Genomic DNA, 23,522 nt, shown 5'->3' with positions numbered 1-23,522 from the left:
GCCATTCATCTGCTGCTGAGCAAATATTTGCTAGGTAATTGTTTTTATCAGAGTGTCATAAATTTCATGAAACTGAACCGTCAGTAAATCTCTTCTCTGCATGCAACAGTAATCTATTGCCTAAAATTACTGAACAAATTAAAAACGAATATAGAAAATTTGAGTTTTTTCTTAATACTCTGAGCTCCTACACATTTTAAGGTGTAAAAACCTCTGACATTTTTTCTTAGAAGTTTAGAAATACTAAGTAACATTACTTTTAAATGTTAGTTAGGGTACTGCTGATTCTTTCAGGCCATCTATTGCTCAACACAAGGGCCATACAAGCTAAGGCAACAACTGGTTTCTTTGTTTTTGGGTCCAATGCGCAGAAGCAAGCACACACACACATTCATCTTTTCCCTTGTTAAGCAACTGTCCACCATTCTGTAAAATCACAGAGGTAAGAAGGTAATTTTAACTGTATGACACTGAAATGTATGTGACTCCAGCTAGCATTCTTTGTGTTTGACACTTGCAAACTCTCTATTTTCCTCTCATCTCAAGGGGAAGTCTTGGTCTTCCATTTCATTTTTACTTTTAGTGTTTTCTATTGAGGCAAAGTGAATACAATGAAGAGCAGCATGGCTTTTCTGAGTTTGTCTAGTGATAGAAAAAATAAGAATGTGGAACCTTTATGCAGTTCAACAGTATTTCCTATTAATGACAACGTACTCTTGTTGAGAAGGGATTGGTCTGAGAATGGCATCTCAAGATAAAGACGATAGAAGCAGAAGAGGAATAAAAGAGGTAATTGTCTGCTCCCATTCTTAAATACAGCCAATGATCTGAAAAGCTGAGAAATGCTTTGTGGTTTGTTGAAATCAATTCCTCTTTAAGATCTTCATTTTGGGCTACAACATATTTGTTTCTTTTTTATTGGCCGATGTTTCTACATGAATTTATGAAATTGAATTAATGGACTCTATTCTTAATTCAGTTTTCAAAATTTTCAATCGTTTAATATTAATTTGAAAACAAGTCTTTTCAGTTTTCAATTATTTACTCCTCTTATGACTTTATTATCTGATAGAGAAATATGACATTTTAGCTAGTTGTGAATTTGTTGAATTGAAAAAGCATTATATAATCAATAGAACAATTAGGTTTAAGATTTATTTCAGTTACAGATGGGACATTTTACTCATCAGAGCTACTTGTGATTTGGTTCAGTGGTGAAGTCCAAATATAACGTATAATACATCTTTCATTATAAAATGAATAATACATCTTACGTTTTATAATGAAAGATGTATTATATATACTATATATGTACTATATATTATAAGAGATTGTAAAATAATATATATCCTTTTTTGTGTTAAGTATTAACTTTGTAGAAGTTATGGACAATTATAAATGATGTAAAAAATGAAAAGTATGTGTTCATGCTTCAGCAGAGCTAAAAGAAGCGTTGGTCTACTGCCCTTGTTTTTGTAATAAGCAATGTTACATGCTTTGTAACAAGCAATGAAGGCGTTGTAAAATTCATTGAGTCAATGGATTTTAAATTTTACAGCTAGACAGGAGGAATCAGTTCTAGCATTGTTATACACCACTGATGACTATAGTTAACAGTAATGTATAGTTTATAATAGCTAGAAGGAGAATATTGATTGTTACCAACACAAAGAAATGATAAATGTTTGAGATGATGGATATGCTAATTACCCTGATCTGATCACTCTACAGTATGTAACATCAATGATGTTATCAAAACATCAATGTGTATCTTATAAATATTCACAACTATTATTTGTCAATTAAAAGTAAAAAAAAACTTTTATCATAATTTCTTTAAGAATATACAAGTTTTATATCTTGATTCCAATTAGGGAACTACAGCTTGGACGAATAATTAGTCTTATTGATGTTATTAGGTCAAGGACCAGAAATGAACCTATAACAACTTAACTGAGAGCTCACCCTGTGTTATACCTCACTAAAGGTAATTGTTCTTTATGAAGTATTTTTCAACGTTGGCCTCTTTAAAGCATTATATTATTTAGAGCAGAATGTATTAAATAAATTAAATTCTGCTCTAAATTAATAAAAAATTAATTAAATAAATACCTCGGTGTTAATGTTAGGCAAAGCAGTTTATCAAAATTATCAAAACACTTTCTTATCCTTAAAGCAGCTTGCAATCTCCTGAGAGGAAAAGTAATTTTTGTAAAGCGATGTCCCGGCCAGGCACAGTGGCTCACACCTGTAATCCCAGCACTTTGGGAGACCAAGGCGGGTGGATCACGAGGTCAGGAGTTCAAGACCAGCCTGGCCAAGATGGTGAAACCCCGTCTCTACTAAAAATACAAAAATTAGCTGTGCGTGGTGGGGCGTGCTTGTAATCCCAGCTACTTGGGATGCTGAGGCAGAGAATTGCTTGAACCTGAGAGGTGGAGGTTGCCATGAACTGAGATCACATCACTGCACTCCACCCTGGGTGAGAGAGTGAGACTCCATGTCAAAAAAAAAAAAAAAAGAAAGAAAAGAAAAAAGAAGGAAAAATATGTCCCAGAGCATTAATTTTGGCAGAAAATGATGTCAGCAAAAGTATAGAGATGGGACAACTAATGATAGGTTTTGGTAGTATTGTGGCTCAATTTAAAATCTATGCATTGTAGCTACAAAGGAGCCTAGAAAGGAGTTGCTGAAGGACAGTTATGGAACTCCTTAATGGAACACTGCAAAATCTGAAATGTGTTCTTTAAACAATAGAAACCATTAAAGCTTTTAGAGCAAAGAAATGACATGACAAGCTTGAGTCTCTGAAAGATTATCCCATCAGAATTATTGACATGTTGGAGAATGGAGGGAGAGAAACCAGTCTGGTGAAAAAAATTCCCAGTGAGATTCCCTGAAGCAGTGTTGAGTCAGTGATATTTAGAAGACCACTTTGAATATAAGAAAATGGGCTCATTTATCTGGATTATTTTATGTGATTGGAGAAGATAAAATTATCTTCTCTTCATTGGATCTCCACTGGATCTTTTGCTTACAGTGGAGGGAGAAAAGAAGACAATGGTATTTGTACAAACATCTCTATATTTTCACAGATATGCATTTTATTTCTTATAAAATCTGGCAATGCCTCAAAGCATTTTAAATTGACCTCTTGCTGCTATGGGTTTGTTTCTGTTAATATGTAAAGGGACTAGGAAAAAGATCAACTCAGAACATCACTGGCGAATGGGTAGGAACCATAGGTCAAATAAAAAATGTGTTATAAACATAAAGGGATGTTCAAATATTAAACATAAATTAAAATAAAAACATACTTTCTTTTAGAACCATTCTATTAGGCATAGAACAAGCAGTTTGGTAGCACAGTGTGTTGGCTACAGTGGGACAAGACAGACACTGTAATACACTAATAGAGGGAGTATTAGTATCATCGCTATGGAGGGAAACTTGGCAGTAAAAGCAAAATTTTAAGTGTACCTTCTCAATGACCTAGCAATACTGCTTCAAAATCTACTCATATAAAATTCATAACTAAGAATTTTAATTTCATATTTATTTGTTTTCATATGAGAAATAAATTGATAGATAATTTTAGGTGAGGAACTATTCATATAAATCATGTATAACTTTACCAAAAGTACTCTATTAAAAAAATTAGATAACTTTTTGTTATGTAGCTACCCAAAATTATATTAAGAAAAATTGATACAACATTATCTATAAATAGAATGATACATGTATAAAATGAATGTATAAAAACCTCTTAATGATGACTACTTCTGAGGGAGCAAAACTCCGTCTCGGGGAAAAAAAAAAAAATCTGGTATGTAGGAGATATTGGACCATATATAATGTCTAAACCGGACAAGTTATAAGAATTATAAATGAGAACACTAGGTCATTTCTTCCTTCTAAATTAATATTTATCCAAGCAATTGTATGGCATTTCTGAATAGCTGGCATTTCGATACACAACGTGAAAAACTAAGCCATGAATTTAGATCTTAAGAACTATTATCTTATAAGAAAAATACATAGAGCAAAGATTAAAAGACACCTTTGTTTCAGGTGAAATATCAATTCCAGGTTTGTTTGTTTTTTTTTCAAATAGCTCATGGTATGAATATGTATTTAATGACTTCCTCAGTGAACAGTACAAAATTGCTTTCTATCAGCTCCCTCTCCTGTCTGCTTGGTGGCGTTCTTCACCTTTTTTTCCTCTCTATCCAATAGTTCCAGACCCAATAAATTTTTCTCATACCTTTCTGAAAGAAAATATTCTTATCTGAGATTTCTTTCTTCCATTTCTTTCCACTATATTATATCTTTTGCAACAGTAGAATAATCAGTAAATGTTTCAGGAAGAGGTTTACTTATTGGACGGGTATAAAGGACATACATACTTAAAATATTATATGATTTACCACACAAATAATAAAATGTGTTTTTATTTTATAATAACTCATTACCAAAGTAGCCAATCCAAAAAGCTACCATAGTAATATATCTAGATTTCATTTTTGGAAAAAAAATTGTAAAATATTTGCAAGCTTAAATCATTGTATTTTTGCTGTAAAATACAATTACAATTCACAATTTAAAAGATTTCAGTTTCAATCTGTTTTAAAGAGTTAGCATTAGGCCGGGCGTGGTGGCTCACACCTGTAATCCCAGCACTTTGGGAGGCCGAGACGGGCGGATCACGGGGTCAGGAGATCAAGACCATCCTGGCTAACATGGTGAAACCCAGTCTCTACTAAAAATACAAAAAAAAGATTAGCCGGGCGTGGTGGTGGGCGCCTGCAGTCCCAGCTACTCGGGAGGCTGAGGCAGCAGAATGGCTTGAACCCGGGAGGCGGAGGTTGCAGTGAACCCAGATCGCGCCACTGCACTCCAGCCTGGGCGACAGAGCGAGATTCTGTCTCAAAAAAAAAAAAAAAAGAGAGAGTTAGCATTACACACCACATTTGTAGCACAAGTCTGTTTCATAAGATTACTTTTTTGAAGTAGCAAAACAGACAATAAAAGTGAACAAATAATATAATTTGGGAACATTATTAATTTCAAATGAATGTATTCTGTACTATTTTGTTATCACACAGGATTCAATAGACATTATGTGAAATATCTTCCTCTACTTACAAAATAGAATCTATGCTCTAAATAATTTTGTAAAGGGAAATGAAGGACATCCCTTTTCCAGCCCAACAAAACAAAATTAAAGTAAAATGTCCAGAAGAGGTAATCACTGTCAAAATGAGCAAGTAAAATAAGGTCATTAAAATAAAACATGTCACCATCAGCAAATATACATGAATACACAGCATCCAGCCAAGAAAATAGTGATTTTCTTCATATTTAGAATACTAGAGTCATTGTATCCACATATATTTATACAAAATTTAAATAATTTTATGCCTTAAAAAGTCTAAGGATAAAAAGAAATTTTGTAACCATCTATAGCTAAAGATATGAAGGAAGTAATTTTGATTCCTAAATCTACAGTCTCATTTCCTTCTTGCAAAAAAAAAACAAAAAACTATGAGTTAGTAGTCAATATCATCTTTTACAGGGAAAGAAATGAAAACGTAGAAAGGTTATGGTGTTGCTCAGGGAAACACCTGGGTTAAACCTGAGTCTAAGAAGCCCATGCTCTTTTTGTGACGTCACCATATGCCATGAATGTAGTTTCTTCTCTCTTCTCTCTCTTCTGTGGAGTTCATTCTAGATGCAGTTGTCAATCCCTAGATTTTCATTTCATTCCATTCTTCTCTTTGTCAAAACCTCCCAACTCACACAGTTATAGAGCAACAGTGGATCAAACCTGAAGAATATGCTTTAAGTTCATTGATTTTAATTCTTTTGATTGAGAAATTAATAAACTAGGGAGAGAAGCAAGGTGACCTGTACAAGTCACAGTAAAGGGAAAAACTGAGAAGAAACTCAAATATCATCCAATCTTGAGATAAATATTATTCTCTCGCTTTGGAACAAAATCCCAACTTTTTCAGTTTATCTTAGAATCCTCCAAATTTCCTCATTTTATATATTTTTAACTTCTCTCTTTGCTTTAAAAGCATTCTTTCTGTACATTATTTAGCTTTCCTACTGTTTTCCTACACATTTGTTTTGCTTCTGCCTCTCTTCCCACCAACTGAAAAGAGTTTGTCTAGGAAGTCAGTTCAATCCATCACCACAATGACCATTTCTGTTCCTCCAATGTTTCTACAGTCTTTTACAGGTATTTTTTCCTTAAGTTTCTTATTAAGCTGTGTCCTGACTGAATGATTTTCCATCTTTTCATTGTCAGTGGTCAAACTTCTCACTTCCTTTGAATCCCCAAAAGCATATGGTATCAAACATACTAGATTTATTAGAAGTATATATTCAAGAAAATTCTTTGAATAAAAGATGAGATACACAGAATAATCTTTAAATGCTTATGTTCTAAAGATCTCAATATCCCCTTCCACAATTAGAATAGGATTGTGTCTCATTAAAAAAAAAATAGAATATTTGGGTAGATAGATAAGCTTAGAATGAAAATTGAAGTAAAATAAAAATTTCTTTCTAAACTTAAACCTTTAACGATTTTAACACTATGATTTTTTTACTACTGAAAAGTAGATATTTTTTCTTGTATATAATATTATGACAGGTATTTTGTACATAATGAAAGATTGTTACTTGTCCAAAATTATACAGCTAATAAGTTTTAAAGTCAAAACTGAACCTAAAATTCAAACAGCACATCCTTTAATCCATATGGCTCCCTATGTTAGCTATATTATTATAATTATTAAAATAATGTTTACTATGACTTCTGCCACTATTACTACTATTACTATTTGGAAACTGCCATATAAGCAAAGCTTCATTGGCTTCATAGTTAATCCACTCCTGCAAAATAAGTTTTATCAGCAGCATTAATATGTCATACTAAATAAATGAAAGAAATCAGTCTTATTTATAACATATAGAAATGGCATTTTTTTCCACAGCATCTCAGCCACATTCATTTTTACCTTGAATTTGGCTATATCATGAGAGATTAGATGGCTTTGAGATATTAAAGTTAGCAACATAATGAGATGTCAAAAAACACAACATTCATTTAAAGTGGTTAGGTGAATCTTGGAACCAAAGTCACTTTAAAATAACTTAGGCACTGGAAAGTAAATGCAGCAATTAGAGAACTAATGTTAGCATGAAATTGTCCAAGCTGGAAAGACTCATTAGGAGAAAAGTAACAGAAGTCTCCAGAAGGAGAAATATTGAAAATCTGTATCTTAGTCACATATACCTCTATGACTGCACACTTCACATTGAATTATATTCACCCTATGCGTGTATTTCCTCCGCCAGGTTGTGAACTATTTATTCTCTTTTATATTTTTACTTTGTACTGCCACTGTCCACAGTAGACCATTTATGTGAGTAAATTAATGTTGAAATTGCTTTAAATTACTCACTGTGGCACTTACTAACAAGACCACGTTAAAGAATGAGAAACAAACAAACACAGTCATATATTTTTAAAACAGTTAATATGTATAATTTTCATAAAATCAATTCTTGATCATTTAACTTCAATCTCAGATAACTACTCCTTCTTACTAAGATTACTGTTATTTGAAAATGTTAAAGAATTGAATGTAAGTTTTAGGAAAATAAATACCTAAGGAAAGTAAAAATTCAAAGAACTAAAATGACTATTCATTGGGCTTCAAGGAAATGTTTTATGTTTTATTTATTTTATTTGCAAATTGGGGTTATATACTTAGGATATAAAAGACTTTAGATAAAATATTAACCTTTTTAGTCACAGTCTTTTAGCTCATCTCTACTATACTACACTTATTGCGCCATCTTTAAATATTCAGTGTTTAAAGAAAAAGAGTCTTAAAACTTGAATTCATTCCCCCAAACACATAAATTGCTTGTCATAATTTGACAATTAAAGCATCAGGAGAAGGCATCTGTAAAAGCAATGTAATACCAGAAATTCAGCAATATTTAAACTACCTTCCACTTAATTGCGCTATGGTAATTTTATGTTTTATCATATTCAGTTCTACTGAGGAATTTTTAGTGTATACATTCATTCTAAAATAATTTATATGACATTATTAAAATTAAGCATAGGTAAACTTTGGTTCAGATACAATGACGATTAAATACTATTACAGTTTCAAATTTGTTCTCTATTAACCTCCTTTAATCTTGTAACAGAAAAACTAGAATTTATATACAAGTTGACATTTGAACTTTAAAACACAGAAGAGTAGTGCATATTTCAAGAGATACATCTCTGCTTTATTATCAAATGATCTAAAATCACTACTACCTTTAAAAAGCCCATGAATTAAATTTTACCCAAAATTTGTCAAACACAGAAATATACTCTCATCTACATTTCTTGTTTAGTTTCTATTTGATTTAGGGCTTCCATTAAACATTTATTACTAGGAAAAAAAGAAAACCTGCCAGTCTGGGAAAAATCAAAAAGTATTATAGGGCAAATGGATGTTCCCTTATACATATGCCATGGAATAAAATCACTTAAATCCTTTTTTCTACTTAATTATAATACTCTAAAAGGTTCCCAAGTTTCCTAATTAAAACTGTCAAAAAAAAAAAAAAAACACTTCTGTCATTTGATGTAGCTGTTGAGTGCATACCAAGTTCATTGTGAAAAAGTTCACATCTAGCAGTTTAGTTCTATAGTTGTTGGTTAAGAGAATGTGGGTGTAGCAGTTTCCACTGAGTTAATACAGTTGGATCTTAAATTTCTAATGTTAAAAGACAATGTTTTACAGATAATCAGGGGCAACAAGGAAGTTACATATACTTATATTCTAATATAAGGATTTGATTTGAATAGATACAAAAATAATTAAGATGTCCACAGTATAAAACGAAGTATGAGCTATAAAAAGCTCTGATCTTGAAACTTAAGAGATGTGGGTTCTAATTCCATCTTTTGCATTACTTGCAATGTTGAACACATCACTTCACCTTTTTATACCCTTGTTTATTAGTGAAGAAACTTTGTTTATTATGAATAGGTAAAAATATGAGCTCGCACGGCCCCTTCCAATATTGAATGGTATTTATTCTGTCACTGTTTCCTAAGGGTTCCGCAATTAATCATCAATAAATCATGAGATTTGTGCTGAATTTGAATGATACGGTTATTTTAGCATGAACTCTTATTCACCAGCTCACACATTAGAATAACAGCATCACAAAAGGAGGAAGAGAGTATTAAATAGAATTATGAAGCTTAGAGTTTCAATTCTCTTATCAATGCCATAACTTTTGAAATCCTTATCACTGAAAATACAAAATTAGAAAAGAAATAGTGGTCACTAACAAGTTGTTTTAATAATTTTTGCTATATGGGAGATAATATTAAGCCAGTCTATATCTTTTAGAAAATAATATGAAGAAGAAGGTTTTAAAATAACAAAATAAGGCAAAATACAATACCTAACAGATTAAACATGAGACTTTTCACAATGTTTTCAGATATATTTGGGGTCAATCTGTTCCAGTGCCCAGGAATTCCTATCATATTTAATGATCATGAAACTGCCAATTAAATAAAAATGTATTTTTAGAAAACAATAATTCTTTTAAAAATTCTTGTTGTCACTCACCTGTAACTTCCAATAATATTACTTTGAATCATCAGGGATTTTGTGTAGTTTAATACATTTAAAGGCTGAAGAACAATAGTATCTCAACAAATATTGCATAATTGAAAGTAAGTTCTTGCATGTAACTGAAATGGGAGAACCTAGGTGAATTAAAACAGTTGTTCTAAATTCTTGAATATTGCCTTTATATTTCGTTTAATCTCAGAAAAAAATCCTTAATACTTCTAAGTATAACATTAATTATTTAAGAAAATAAAGATAAAACTTTATATACTTAAAAGTAAATTTCTCACAAAATCAACATCCCATTTCTCTACTATTTATATGATAAATACAAACTCCTGCAACTAATGAAATATTTGTAAAAATACATTAATAGACCTGGTTGCAGCTCCAGATACTTTATTACTATCATTATAATATCTCTCGATGAGAACATCTCAGTATTTTTAGCCTCATGATGAATGCTTCTGCCAATATTATAACTCACAAAAGGAAGAGAATTTCAATCAATTTTTTATCACCTATATAATCAGCAACATTTCTCTTCCTAAACATATGCTACATTTACTACTGGATAGTAATGGAAGATGAGATGTTCTCCTTTCTGAGTTGTTAGCAGCTATAAGAATGGTATGAAGAACATCTCTACTCCCTTCATAAAATGTTTAAATATATAATTATACTTTTCCAGTCAATGGTTATGAAAGAGAATTTTTGATCATTCAGATAAATGAAATATTCCTTGCCTAAAATGCAATTGCTTATTTGGATACTGTTCAGTTTAGTCACTTTACCTTTAATTGGCTCCGTATTTTCTAGTAAAGATACTAACTATTACAATATTTTTCATAGCAAACTCATAAAATGTATTGGCTTCTTGCTTTTTATCTAGATCTCCGCTCTATGCAAATTGAGTGTGAGAAATATTTGGAAACATGACTGGCATAAGAGGAAATAGGTGAGTCCTGTCAGATCTGTTATGAGAAGGTCATTTGTGAAAATAAATAAATAAATAAAAAGTGGTAGCCATTGGGCAACAAGTTATTTAGATCATTATGAGTTTTTAAGAACCACTTAGAAAAAAAGAAAAATCAACTTTACACCTGTGTTTCAAAATGTATCTAATGAAACATTTTTTGAAACGTTTAAAAATGGCAGTGATCACAAGAAATTCTAGCTTAAGAAATACATGGGAAATGAAAATGACTGTAATTTCTTAAGATTCTCACGAATGATAGATCTCACACTATTTTATATTAGATTAAAAATGACAGATTCTTTTTTTTATTTCCATAAAACAGACAATCTTGATTTATTTTTCAGAATTACTCTGTGGCCTCTCTGGAAAGTTCCCAGTTCCCTGCACTGGAGAAAAGAGAAACTACCATACTTTGAACAGCTCTGTAACACTTATGAGCTTATGTTTGAGGAGGGTATAATGTCAAAAATATAATATGGACTACTCTGGGATATAAAACTAAAGACCTGTGTTTTAATGTATGGGGATTAATAGACATAAAATTATCTACAATTAGCTGATGCAAATATTTATAATAGGTAAAACATAACTGAAGTTATACAGTGCTGTGTCAAGTTCTTGGGATTCAATTCAATACTTCAAAATAATTTTGATGAAAGAAATCCATTGCAAAACCAGTTTTCTAAAAAAGCAAATATATGTTTCCCTTTAAAAATTGCTTTTATAGCCACTGTATTAAAACACTATATTTTGTGTCATTCAATTTAAATAAAATAATTAACTAAAAAACTGTTTAAGTGTCTTGAAAAAATATAAACTAATAATATTCAGTTTATTAGAACCCTTCTAACAATACACATTTGAATCTCCAAAAATCATAAAATAGGATATCTTACTTGAGTGGGTAGGGAGATGGAACATAGTTCATAATAGTTTTTAATCTTAAATCTTAAGCATTAGGAGTTTTATATACTTCATTACTTTTTAAAATGTACCTGCCTCTAATGTGGAGTTATTGATTGCAAATGCTCAGAAAATAGACATCTGTAGTGATTCTACTGCTTTGAGCTTCCGACCAGTCTCTTTCCTGCTATAAAGTGTTAAGAAGTTCATGTAACATGTTAGCACAGCCTTACAACACTGTTCTTAATATCTCACGAGAAACTCATTACTCTCTTACTTTATGCTTGGATTGTCAGAAAGAAGAAAGAGAATAAAATCAACTCCTGGAGTCAGAATTTCAAGAAAACAAACTACATGAATGTATGAATTTCTTATTTAAAGTAAGAGAAATAAATTTCCAACAACTTAGTAAAAATTTAAAAACCCATATTTAAAAAGAAAGTTCAAAGACAATAAGTAATCGAAATACGTGAGAAAGAATGGATTCAGCAAATTACAATATTGTAAATATCTGAGCCTCATAAAGTTCTGGATTAGTTTTTGACAGATGAAGGAGACACTGAACTCTGCTAAAACTTTGTTTTAGCCAATCAAACTCTCTACAGTCAAATCATATTCACAGTATTACAGCCATCTAGAGAACTTTTCATCATTTTTATTTTAATCTTCATAAATTATGCCTTTATTTTGTCTAGAAGTAAGACAAACTCCAAAACGCTTTGGCCAGCCAATGCGGGCCCTTTGCCCTTTACTGACACCCTCTGGTCCATATTGCTAAGTCAGTTGTGACAGACAATCACACTTGTACCTCTACCCTGAAAGTGGTCAAAATTTTCTAAACTGTGAAGTAAAAGAGACATTTAAAGAAATACATATTAGCCAAACCTGGTACATTTCTAACAGATAGTGCTACTTAATTGAACACATAAGATTGAAGTAAATTTTCACAAGCTACTAATTTTAATGATTCATCTTACATAAACATATTCTATGTATAGATTCATGATCTGATTTCAGTTTGGCTCCCTGACTAAGAATTGTTTCAGACCACCTAATACTTGAAGTACTAACTGCTCACCTTGAGAAACATTCAGGTATTTCAGCCATTCATTTAAAAATTCCACAACTGTAGCTTTTTAGATGTATTTCCAAAAGCACCCTGGTGTACATGTGCCTCACAACTTATAGACAAAGCCTGGCATTTAGTTAATTTATGGGATTATATTTTTATCTAACTTTTAAGAATCTTTCTGTTTAGTTGTCTATGGAATCAGAAAGAAATTAAAATTAGCAGTTTTTCTCCTCCTTTCTCAATTTTCAGAAGTTTTAAACAATTTAAAGGATACACCAATTCCTAAGCAAAAACACTGGCACTTGTAATAATCATTTCACTGACTTTCTATTTTCAGATAGGCTTTAATATTATTCCCTCACATTCCAGCTATTTTCAAAATTCTATTCTTTATATTGCATTTCCCTTTTTGTAACTTTAACTTTTATTTTTTTTTTGCTTTTTTTCCTTTAATAGACTTAGATGATCTTTGTATGTAATATCTTTAATTTGTTATCATTAGTTTTATATGACATATTTAGTCATATCTCTTTTGTATTAGAGTCATAGTAAACTTATGCCTGTTAAGTTTAAGACTCAGCATACTAGTCCCCACATAACTTAGAATAATTTCAGCATGAAATAGGAGAACATGCAAGCAACCATGAAAATTGCCCAAAATTGACTACAGGCATTTTCAAAAAGAGTTAATGACCTAATCATTATTTTTTAAAATACTTAGAGTCATAATATTAATCATAATGAACTCCTTTAAGCTGCCTGTAATGGTCATAAGTACTTCTGTAGTTCTGTTGCAATTCAACAGTAATCGATGATATCTGCATTAATTTTTAAATTTGACTAGTTGTCTATATTTTTAAATGCTAGTATTCTAATGAACATCTACTTCTTTCATCCTTATTTCCACAGTCGAAATTGAGAATCAAAGTAGAAGTATTGACCCTCTAAATGATTTTCTCTTTTAAATTAAGAAACAAATGAATTAAATGTAGGTAAGGCATTGAACATACAACAGTTTAAAAGTTTTTGCTTCTCACCTGCATTTAAATTACCACATGAAATTGTATTCTTCTTGGGAGAACGGTTCTAAGATTTAAAAGTAATATAATTCTAAAATATTTAGTGGATTCTGGTTCTTTCGCAAATAAATGTAGTTGAAACAACTTATTGTTCAGGTCATCAGAGTAATTCTCAGCTTACTGTACATCAGGTTTATGTATGTAGAAATTGATATTCTCTTCCATATATCTCCATACAAAACATGGTAAGGATTTCTGACATAATTTTTTAATCTATCACAATCCTATACAACCTTTAGAAAAAAGCTCAGCATAATCCAAGATACAGTTTTTCTCAGTCTCACGAACTTTGTAGAACTCCACTTATACAGCATCCCTACTGAATTTTAACAAGTTATTGCAATGCCAGATGCCCAATTATTTAGTCTCAGAAACTCATTGCTCAAACATAAGGCATACATTCAGTACCTGAGAACAGCATCCTATTTTCCGAACATTTAGTTTCTTTTGTAGAAACATCCTCACTTTGTCCTGGCATTTATTGCCTTACAATTTGCGTGTAGGAATTGTTTACTCTTATTTTGGGTGGCATTAGGAGATATACAAATAGGTTATATTTACTCTTGTTTCAACTTTTTGCCATAAAATCCCAGCAGAAAATAAAATCGTGTTTTCTTTCTTTTATTTAAAAAAGCTTCATCTTACAGTTTTTACATTCTGGCAACATGGCAAGAAAGGATGGCTTTGCAGAAGACAGTGTGTCAAAAATCCTAAGTGGCTGGGAGATGAAGTGCACAATCACAGAACGCAGTCACTGGCAAAGGAATGTCAGCCACTTACCAATAAGATGCCAGACTCCACTGTCCTTCCTCTGTGACTCTCAATTCCTGTCTCCCATCCTCCTGCCCATCAGCACAGTTCAGAGAGAGCGGTTCCTCGGGTCCTTTGCAGCCTGTGGCAGAGGCGAATTGCGGAGTTCTTAATCATTCAGAGGGAATCCTCCAGCTTGCCCTGCCTCTCGCAGCATAGGGGACCCAGGTAACGCATCCTCTCCGCCCCGAGCTTTAATGGCACTTTGGCTGCCGCCTTCTCGCAGTTCTGCTCCCCCACGCCGTAGTTGGTTATATCGGGAAGTAGGTGCGGCGCCTCCTGCGGCTGGTGTGTTTGGGGCTCGCGTGTTTTCCTCCAATGCGTCCGCGCGCCCCGCGCCCCGCGCCTCTGACTGGCTGTGTCCTCCCGGAGCGGCCCCTCGCCCCTCCCCGCCCGCCCGCACTGTCACCGGCGCCCGCGTCCAGCGCCTCACTGCCTCTTGCTGCAAAGGTTCATTGAGCATGTCCCCAGGCTTAACGAACTGTGTGCCTCCAGGAGGGTTCTCTGTGTTTCTCCACTCGTCTCACTAGTCAACCGGCATTTTCCTTCCCTGCTAAGTACCGAGGACTTGTCCCCCTTCCCCCAGCGTTTCTGCTCTGCAACCCCTCCGTATTTAACAGTCATAGATTACAAAGCAAACGTGCTGGCTGGAGACGGCTCGGGAGATCCAGGCTGTCCCTTCCTCCTCTCCTATCTTCTCTCTGATTGATTCCTGTAGTCCTCGGCTCACACCTCTGACAGCAGCAGCACAGACTGACGCGTTCACTTAGGTCGGTTTGAGAGTGGACTTTTTCACTTTGCAGAATTTTCTTAAGTCCTGAATGGGAAGCACTTCTCTTTTGTTTCTGCACTTACGAGTTTCATCTAAGGACTATCAAGCTCTGCCTGTTTATATTTCTCTTTGATTTGGGGTGTTGAGTCAGTTCTAAAAACAAGCGAAGGAATGGTCTCAGCAACGTTTTTTTCTGAATTTTTATATTACAATGGCTGTAATTGGAAAAATAACACAGGTAGTAAATCCACAGTGTGGCAGCTTTAGTGCCATTGTTCTGCCAGTCCTCCTCTCTACTTTTTTTTTTTTTCCTCTCAGTCTTTGAGTCGTTTTCCAATTCCCACGATTGGGTTGATGGTAATTGGGCATTTGTTAAATAAATTATATAACATTTCCTTTGCAATGTATTTCCATAGAGAATGTGGTTTGCACCTGTATTTAATGGAAAGGAAATCCCACGTACTGCTTTCTATTTCTGTGTCTGTATAAGAAACTCTATGGGAGTCTAGGGTTGCACCCCGTGTCCGCTGGTGTCCGTTTTTCATGTGTGTTTGAGAGCAGCCTGACCCTGGACTGACGCTGATTCTTCTGCTCACTGAATCCCCCGATGGGGTCTGACTGGCTCTAATTGGCAAGGAGAGTACAGTGCCATGCATCCTGTAGCTGGAAGCCGTCTACCACTAGCTCTGTGTTCTTTCTCTTGCAGTTTTTCTGGTAATTAAAATTAGTCTTTTCCTGTTTCTTGGCTGCTTCTCATTCATCCAATGATGTACAAACACCCAGTCTCTGCTTTTAATCGCTACCCTCAGGATCTAGGCTGATTGCTTGTTCTGTAGCAAAGACAAATTTGTGTGCATTTAATGCTTCTCCACTCTTCCATACTTTTTATTTTCGTGTTCCTGCTTTCCAGTAATTAGGTTATCTTCTTCATGTGTTAACTGAGGGATCGTTGTGCAGATTCCGCTTCTGTGCCTTTTTCTCTGCCCCACTGGCTCTTCTCCTCTGTCAGCCTGTCGGTTCACAGAGAGAACTACCAGGACTTTTACAACCACATTAAATACATCACAAAATAAATTCAAAGTGTAGGAGCTCTAACGCATTCTTTTTATTGTTCGATGAGGTTTTTGTCTTTAAAAGTGTATAATTGAGCACATGAAGCCTGAAAGAGGGGTCGGGAGTGTAGAAAGCTTTCTGAAAGTTCTCTTCCCTTCTTAGAACAGCATTCTATATTACCCATGATCCGATAATTTGGGCATTTTGAGTCATTATATCACATAATTTCTTTCAACTAGCTTTGCTCTAGAAAGGATGTAAGTTGGCTTATAAAAATCTATTCAGTTTTCAAAAATGAATAAAAAATGTAGGTCAGTGAGATCAAGACAAACGGTAAAGTGATAGGAGGAGAGATAAGATGAAGCTAGAAATGAGGTTTATAGAGAAAACTGCATTGATGTTTTTGTTACAAATGGTGCTAGGTCTGCCATTAACGTTGTTAGCAGCCAATGTAAAGAAGGAAATGCTATCGGTCACATGATTCGTGGTGCCCTCTTACCATTGACATGAACAAGAAAATTTACCTTTTACGTGATGTAAATGGACTAAATATTTCTCCTTTCTTAAGCAAGAACTAAATAAAAGCTTTTAATGTCTTTGCTTTTTATAAGGAGAGCAATATTATCACAAGAATATGGTGTGAATATATTTTTGAAACAAGTAGATAATGTAATAGCACTTTTCCTTGCAGTTATCTGATAATTTAGAGGGAGAGAAAGGAAATGTTGAATCTGTTTAATTAAAAATAGTAAGGTCTATTTCTGTCAGTTCAAATTTAAAATGTTGACTTCAGTCATTATTTGGGGGTGACTAGGTTGCCTGGCTACACCTCATTCAGGACCCAGAAAGAGTGACTATATTTATTCTCATGTCTTTTATGACTTTTAATGTTCTAATTTGTAATAATATACAATTATGTATTCCCTATTAATATCTATATATGTAATAGACAAACTGTAAGTCTATCTGACTCATCTTTCTCTAGAATTTTGCTGTTACGGAGTTAACTTATGTACTGTATATTTTTACAATTTTCTGCTTGGAGAGTAAGGGCTCTATAGATCAGGTACTCTTATGTATCCTTTTATATCCACAGTGTTCAGGTTTAAGCAGGTCAATGTCTGGAATTAGAGAAACAACAGTGCTTAAAATAAGAAACAAACAAACAAAACTCCTTGTTAGAGTTCCACTAAAAAGAAACAAACTACTTTGTGTTTTCCAAGTAAACATCAAATCTTTTCACATATCCTGACCAAGATTTTCTACTATTGACATGTGAAAATGGGATTTTAAGTTATAGTTGTTTTGACGTAAGATTTGTCTTTAAAAGATATAAAAGTATGTATGCCCCATTATTAAATTCCAATGCTGTTTACTTAATAAAATGGCATTATTAAAAGATCACTGGCTTTCTCTGTTTGATGTTAATGACATTTTTGAATTAACCAGCTCATCCTGTACCCTGATAAAATATCATTTGTACATTAAGTTAATTAAAACATTGTAAGTAAGTTAAGTGGTTCAGTAGGTCACTTTCTCTATGCTATGGTTATGACACCTCAACCTAGCTGTCATGTTGCTGATCTGATCTTGTTGTCTAGCCATCTTTGTGTAAATGTCTTAATCTCTTTATTTCATCGTCCCCAATGGGCAAGCAAGCAGATGCAGCACATCTATAGCAGTTGAGGTGCCTCTGAGCTTTTGTCTTATTTGTGTTACAGACTTTTATTTAAATCATGCCCTCCTTTCTCTTTCCCTTCATTTGACTCAGATAAGGTTCTAGGTTCTAGTTAACAGATCATAACTATTATTATGTTCCATCAAATCATAGCATAAATGTAGGGAAGCAGACCAATGGTGAATTCATGTCTAGATCAATCATCTTTCTTGGATCATCTGCCTTGCCTACTGGAGCTTCTTTTAGCATTTGCATTGTCTGTTTTGATGTTTTAATCCTCTATGTTAACGTGTTACCAATAATGGTGAATGGGTAAGTACTAAGATAAAAATTAAAGGAATCAAAATCTTGCATTTTCAATATATGCCAGTATTCCCTATAAGTGCAAAGTAACACATGAAGAAGCAAAAGTAAACTTTTACTTGAACTGGACAAAATATGATTTTAATTATATTTTGAGTTTCTTAGAAGATGTGTCTTAGTACTCATATCACAGCTGTTTTGTGAAAGCAGAAGTAAACATATCTTAATCAGACTTGGAAAATATACCAACTTAATTAATTTAACAGCTGCTTCAGTAAACAACACTAAAGAACATAGTCTACTTTGTGGATGTCTCGATAACATCGGCAACCAAAACCATTAAGAAGTATGAGAGAGGAGCTCTAATTCAACAGTGGTGGTCAAGCTTTTGGTGGTCACAGTACCAACTCTTACTTACAGAAGCTGCAAATATCTAATCTCCTGTAGGTGGAATTTATGCTCACCCTTTGTGACATTTTGTTCCAACCATTTATGCAAACCATAAACATTTGCAGTTAATTAAAATTTTAGAAAATAGAAGTAAAAGTTGAAATCTTACTAATTTAAAAGTAAAGTTGACTTAGTTTTCATCCAGTAGATTCCTTTAGATACGCATTTCTATTTTTTTTCTTGGATATATTTTAAGTCTCAGGATCTCTATCAGTTTTAATTCACTTACCTTTACAGATGTCTAATTTCTCTTTTATGTAGCACTCTCTCACCAAGACCTTTGTATGTAAAGTTGTTTCCATAAAGAAACAAAACCTAAGATTCATTTGCTCGTGACCAGGTATTTCTCTGTATTGTCACTGTTTACATACCATTCTTCTCAGTATGGGATAAAAATATCTAATGGTTTCTTAAAATTAGTCTAATTTGTTCTTTATGGTTTTAAAGAATGGCCATATGCATGTTGCATCTTGATCATTTCCCATCTCTACCCTGTCTCCCAAGTCTGTCAGGTACGTTAACTTGACCTGTCTTTGATATTTGGCCCTCCATCAAAATAATCATCCTTCAAAAATATTGTTATCAAATACGATTCTCATCTTTATATATTAGCCATTCCAGGTCTCATCTACAATATTTCCAAAACGTACTTAGAATTCAGCTTAAAACATTTTGTGTAGATCTTTATGTGTAGATCTAGACTGAATGCCTCCTGTGGACCAGGAACTAAATTCTTCCACCCCTCAATCTGACATACTTTGTATTTAAATTTTTATTGGCTGAGTAGCGTATATATAGATGTCTCATTTGTTTGTCTGAGACTAACTCCAAGAGACTGCATTATAATGAAGAAGCAGAACATTTTCACCACCTATTTTTTTTTTGTTCACCAATAAGCCTGTAGTTAGCCATGTCTACCACTAGATGGCACTCATGCTCTAATTAGCAATGCCATTTAAGTTCTGACCTAAGGATGTTCTGATTTTTTAGGGAACTGAGAGGAACCCCAAATTAGCAGTTGAAGCTCTAAGAAAAGTTGTATAGATTATATGACATGAAGTATCTAATAAATACATTGGCAAACTGCAAAATGTCAGAATGTTTCGAAGGTGCCCTTAAGACTCAGTGGCAAAACAAGAGCTCTTAACATTTGTTGAGGACTAAGTATACACTAGGCATGTAAGCATGCTTTAGATAAACTGTTTAATTCTGTATTAATGATCTAATGAAACACAAACCTAAGTAGAGTTCCTCCACCGTAGTGTTCTTAACTTGTTCACTAAACAAATCCCCATTTTAATTTGAATAAAACGATTAGAACACCACAAAACAAGTTGTTTGTATCAGATCAGATTAACATACCTCACATATAAAGAATCCAATTAATGGGGAATAGTTTTAGCACAAGTGCAATGCAAGGTAAAATACCAGATTAAATTTAATTGGCAGTTTGTGGCATTTGCATATACTCACCAGGATATATGGTTCATTCAATTGACATTTATTAGGAATCTACTACTTTATGAACTGCACAGAGATGAATAAATTTACATATAAGATTTTGGCAAAAACTTTTGTATACAAATGTATAATCTCACATTCTAGTGTTTTACCTGAATATCTTATTCAACTTGCTAATTGGCATATAACAACCTGCAGTTTTGGAGGAAAATACATTTTCACACATGCTGTTTTTTTTTTTTTTTTTTTCAGAAGAGACTACATTTTGTTATATCAGAGTTATTTGCCATAATCCTTATTTATATCTAGTTTCCTGTGTTTATGAGTTAGAAGATCTTTTCCCTGTTACCATATCAGGTTCAGCCTGGCACCTGGAAATGGAGCTGTGTTCTTTATACCTGAACTACCATCGACCATCACTTATGGTAGTGATAAGGGGATCAGGGCTCAGCTGGGAATTGTTTTGATGACGCAGGAGGCTCCCTCTCCAACAGCTACATTGGCTTTGCTTGCTGACAATGGTAAAAACTTGCTTTGTGTCTGTGAACTCTCAAGATACAATTTATAAGCTATGTGAGTACAGACACACCACCACTATTTTATGCTTAAATAGCACCTTTCTTGTAAGGATCCCAAGCCCACTTAATGTGGCAACAAATATTAATCAATTTATTATAGCTACGTGACACTTCTTTTATACACCTCTTATTATTTCCTGTTACACAAATTTTATATGAAAGAAAAAAATCATAGACTGTGAACCTACTTTCATTATAAGTGGTGACGAGCTGCTCCTGGTGTTATGAAAATAAATTTCTTCAGGTGCCAAAGTACAATATAGTGCAATTTTATTATCAAACCTTAATTGATTATTAATTATCAGCTCACAAAGGGCTGACAGTCTTCTTGTAATAAAGAGAAAGGAGGCTAGGTTGGACAGTCCCAAAGAAAGGCAAAAGGCTGAGCAAGGTAGCATCATGTCGGCTCAGGTGTTTCTGTTAAACGATGCTTGCTAATGACGTAGCAAGATACTGATAAGAATCCAGAGCAGAAGAAATCATATCAGAACCCACTGGAAGCCAATATGAGACAAGAAAAACATGGCAATGCTTACTGAAAAATGACAGCAGTGGGTGTTCTGTATTCATGGCAAGCCTTAGAATAATGCCAACAACAGTGACAAGGCCGGAAGGATACAAAGTATGGTCATTTTCCAGTGGAAATCTGCATAATTAATGTGTAACAAAGTATTTGTATTAAGGAAAACTGTATGTTTGACCAAGAGACATTTAAAAACAGTAATAGAATAGTCACTAAAACCAGAGCTTTTGGATATAACAAGAATAATGGAAAAAATCAGTTTTCTACCCAGATAGTATTTTTTTTTTAAGTTGAGTGATAGTTATACTAAAAGCACAGATTTCAGCACAGGGCAATATATGCATGTAACAAAACTGCACTGCACCTTCTAAGTCTATACAAATAAATTTTTAAAAAATAAAAAATAAAATAAGGGCAAAACTACCTGACTTCCGGACTCATGGACCAGTCCCTGGGAAGACTGTGACTTTATAGGCCATTTCCACTCCAAGCCCTCATCCCTTATTCCAGGTCTACTTTGCCTGTAAGCTATCCCTTGTGCATGTTCTTCTTGGCAAAGCAGTGCACAACTGTGCCAACCCTCTAAACTGAGCAAGCTGCAGCTGTCCCGCTCATCTTCTCCTCAACATCCAAAATAGAATTGCAGACCTTTCCCCCAACCTTTTCCTTTTCTTTTTTTTCCTTTTTTTTTTTAATTATACTTTAAGTTTTAGGGTACGTGTGCACAACGTGCAGGTTAGTTACATATGTATACATGTGCCATGTTGGTGTGCTGCACCCATTAACTCGTCATTTAATATTAGGTATATCTCCTAATGCTATCCCTCCCCCTTCCCCCCACCCCACAACAGGCCCCGGTGTGTGATGTTCCCCTTCCCGTGTCCAAGTGTTCTCATTGTTCAGTTCCCACCTATGAGTGAGAACATGCGGTGTTTGGTTTTTTGTCCTTGCGATAGTTTGCTGAGAATGATGGTTTCCGGCTTCATCCATGTCCCTACAAAGGACATGAACTCATCCTTTTTTATGGCTGCATAGTATTCCACGGTGTACATGTGCCACATTTTCTTAATCCAGTCTATCATTGTTGGACATTTGGGTTGGTTCTAAGTCTTTGCTATTGTGAATAGTGCCACAATAAACATATGTGTGCATGTGTATTTATAGCAGCATCATTTATAATCCTTTGGGTATATACCCAGTAATGGGATTGCTGGGTCAAATGGTATTTCCAGTTTAGTATGGCCTGAATGAGAGTTCCAACTTCTACTCTCCTAGAGTACAGTTGATCCTTGACCAACACGGGTTTGAACTGCATGGATCCATTTATACACAGGTTTTCTTCCACCTCTGCCACCCCTGAGACACCCCTCCTCCTCCTCCCCTTCCTCCTCCTCCCCTTCCTCCTCCCCTTCCTCCTCCCTTTCCTCCTCCCCTTCCTCCTCCCTTTCCTCCTCCCCTTCCTCCTCCCCTTCCTCCTCCCCTTCCTCCTCCCCTTCCTCCTCTTCAGCCTACTCAACAGGAAGAAAAAGTCTTTTTTTTTTTTTTTCTTTCTCTGAGTGGGAGCCTCACTTTGTTGCTGCCCAGGCTGGAGTGCAGTGACGGGATCTCAGCTCACTGCAATCTCCACCTCCCAGGTTCAAGCAATTCTCCTGCCTCTGCATCCCTAGTAACTGGGACTACAGGCGCCTGCAAACCAAGCCTGGCTTTTTGTATTTTAGTAGAGAAGGGGTTTCAACATATTGGCCAGGCTAGTCTGGAACTCCTGACCTCAATTGATCTGCCTGTTCCAGCCTCCCAAAGTGCTGGGATTACAGGCGTGAGCCACTGCACCTGGCTGGGGATGAGTTTTATGAGATGATCCTCTTCCACTTAATAAATCACAACTATGTTTTATTTTCCTTTTGGTTTTCTTAACATTTTTTCTCTAGTTTATTTCATTGTAAGAATGCCATATATAATACATACGACATACAAAATATATGTTAATCAACTGTTTATGTTCTTGGTAAGTCAATAGTAGGCTATTAATAGTTAAGTTGTGGGGGAGTCAAATGCTATATGCAGATTTTTGTGTGAAGGTTGGTGCCTCTAACTCTTGCATTATTTAAGGGTCAACGGTAGTTGGTAATAACACAAAGCTTATCCTGATTTGTTCTCAATGGCAATAGTTACTACAATATGAAAATACTCTCT

The 23,522-nt window shown here is 34.3% G+C and overlaps 1 protein-coding gene across 1 annotated transcript in view; it reads right to left on the bottom strand.

The window, feature by feature from the left end:
* The window catches only part of CNTN5 (contactin 5), a 1,356,469-nt gene extending 1,341,625 nt beyond the window's left edge, over window positions 1-14,844 (bottom strand). Inside the window, exon 1 of the mRNA XM_054524966.2 lies at window positions 14,482-14,844. The gene's annotated coding sequence lies outside the window, so the exon portion shown is untranslated. The remainder of the gene's footprint in view (window positions 1-14,481) is intronic.
* Between the last annotated feature and the right edge of the window lie 8,678 nt (window positions 14,845-23,522).

This window comes from Pongo abelii, chromosome 9, assembly GCF_028885655.2.
Source record: "Pongo abelii isolate AG06213 chromosome 9, NHGRI_mPonAbe1-v2.0_pri, whole genome shotgun sequence".
NCBI classification, from domain to species: Eukaryota; Metazoa; Chordata; class Mammalia; order Primates; family Hominidae; genus Pongo; species Pongo abelii.
Note: the sequence above shows the minus strand (reverse complement) of the source record. Positions and strands in the feature narration are given on the sequence as shown.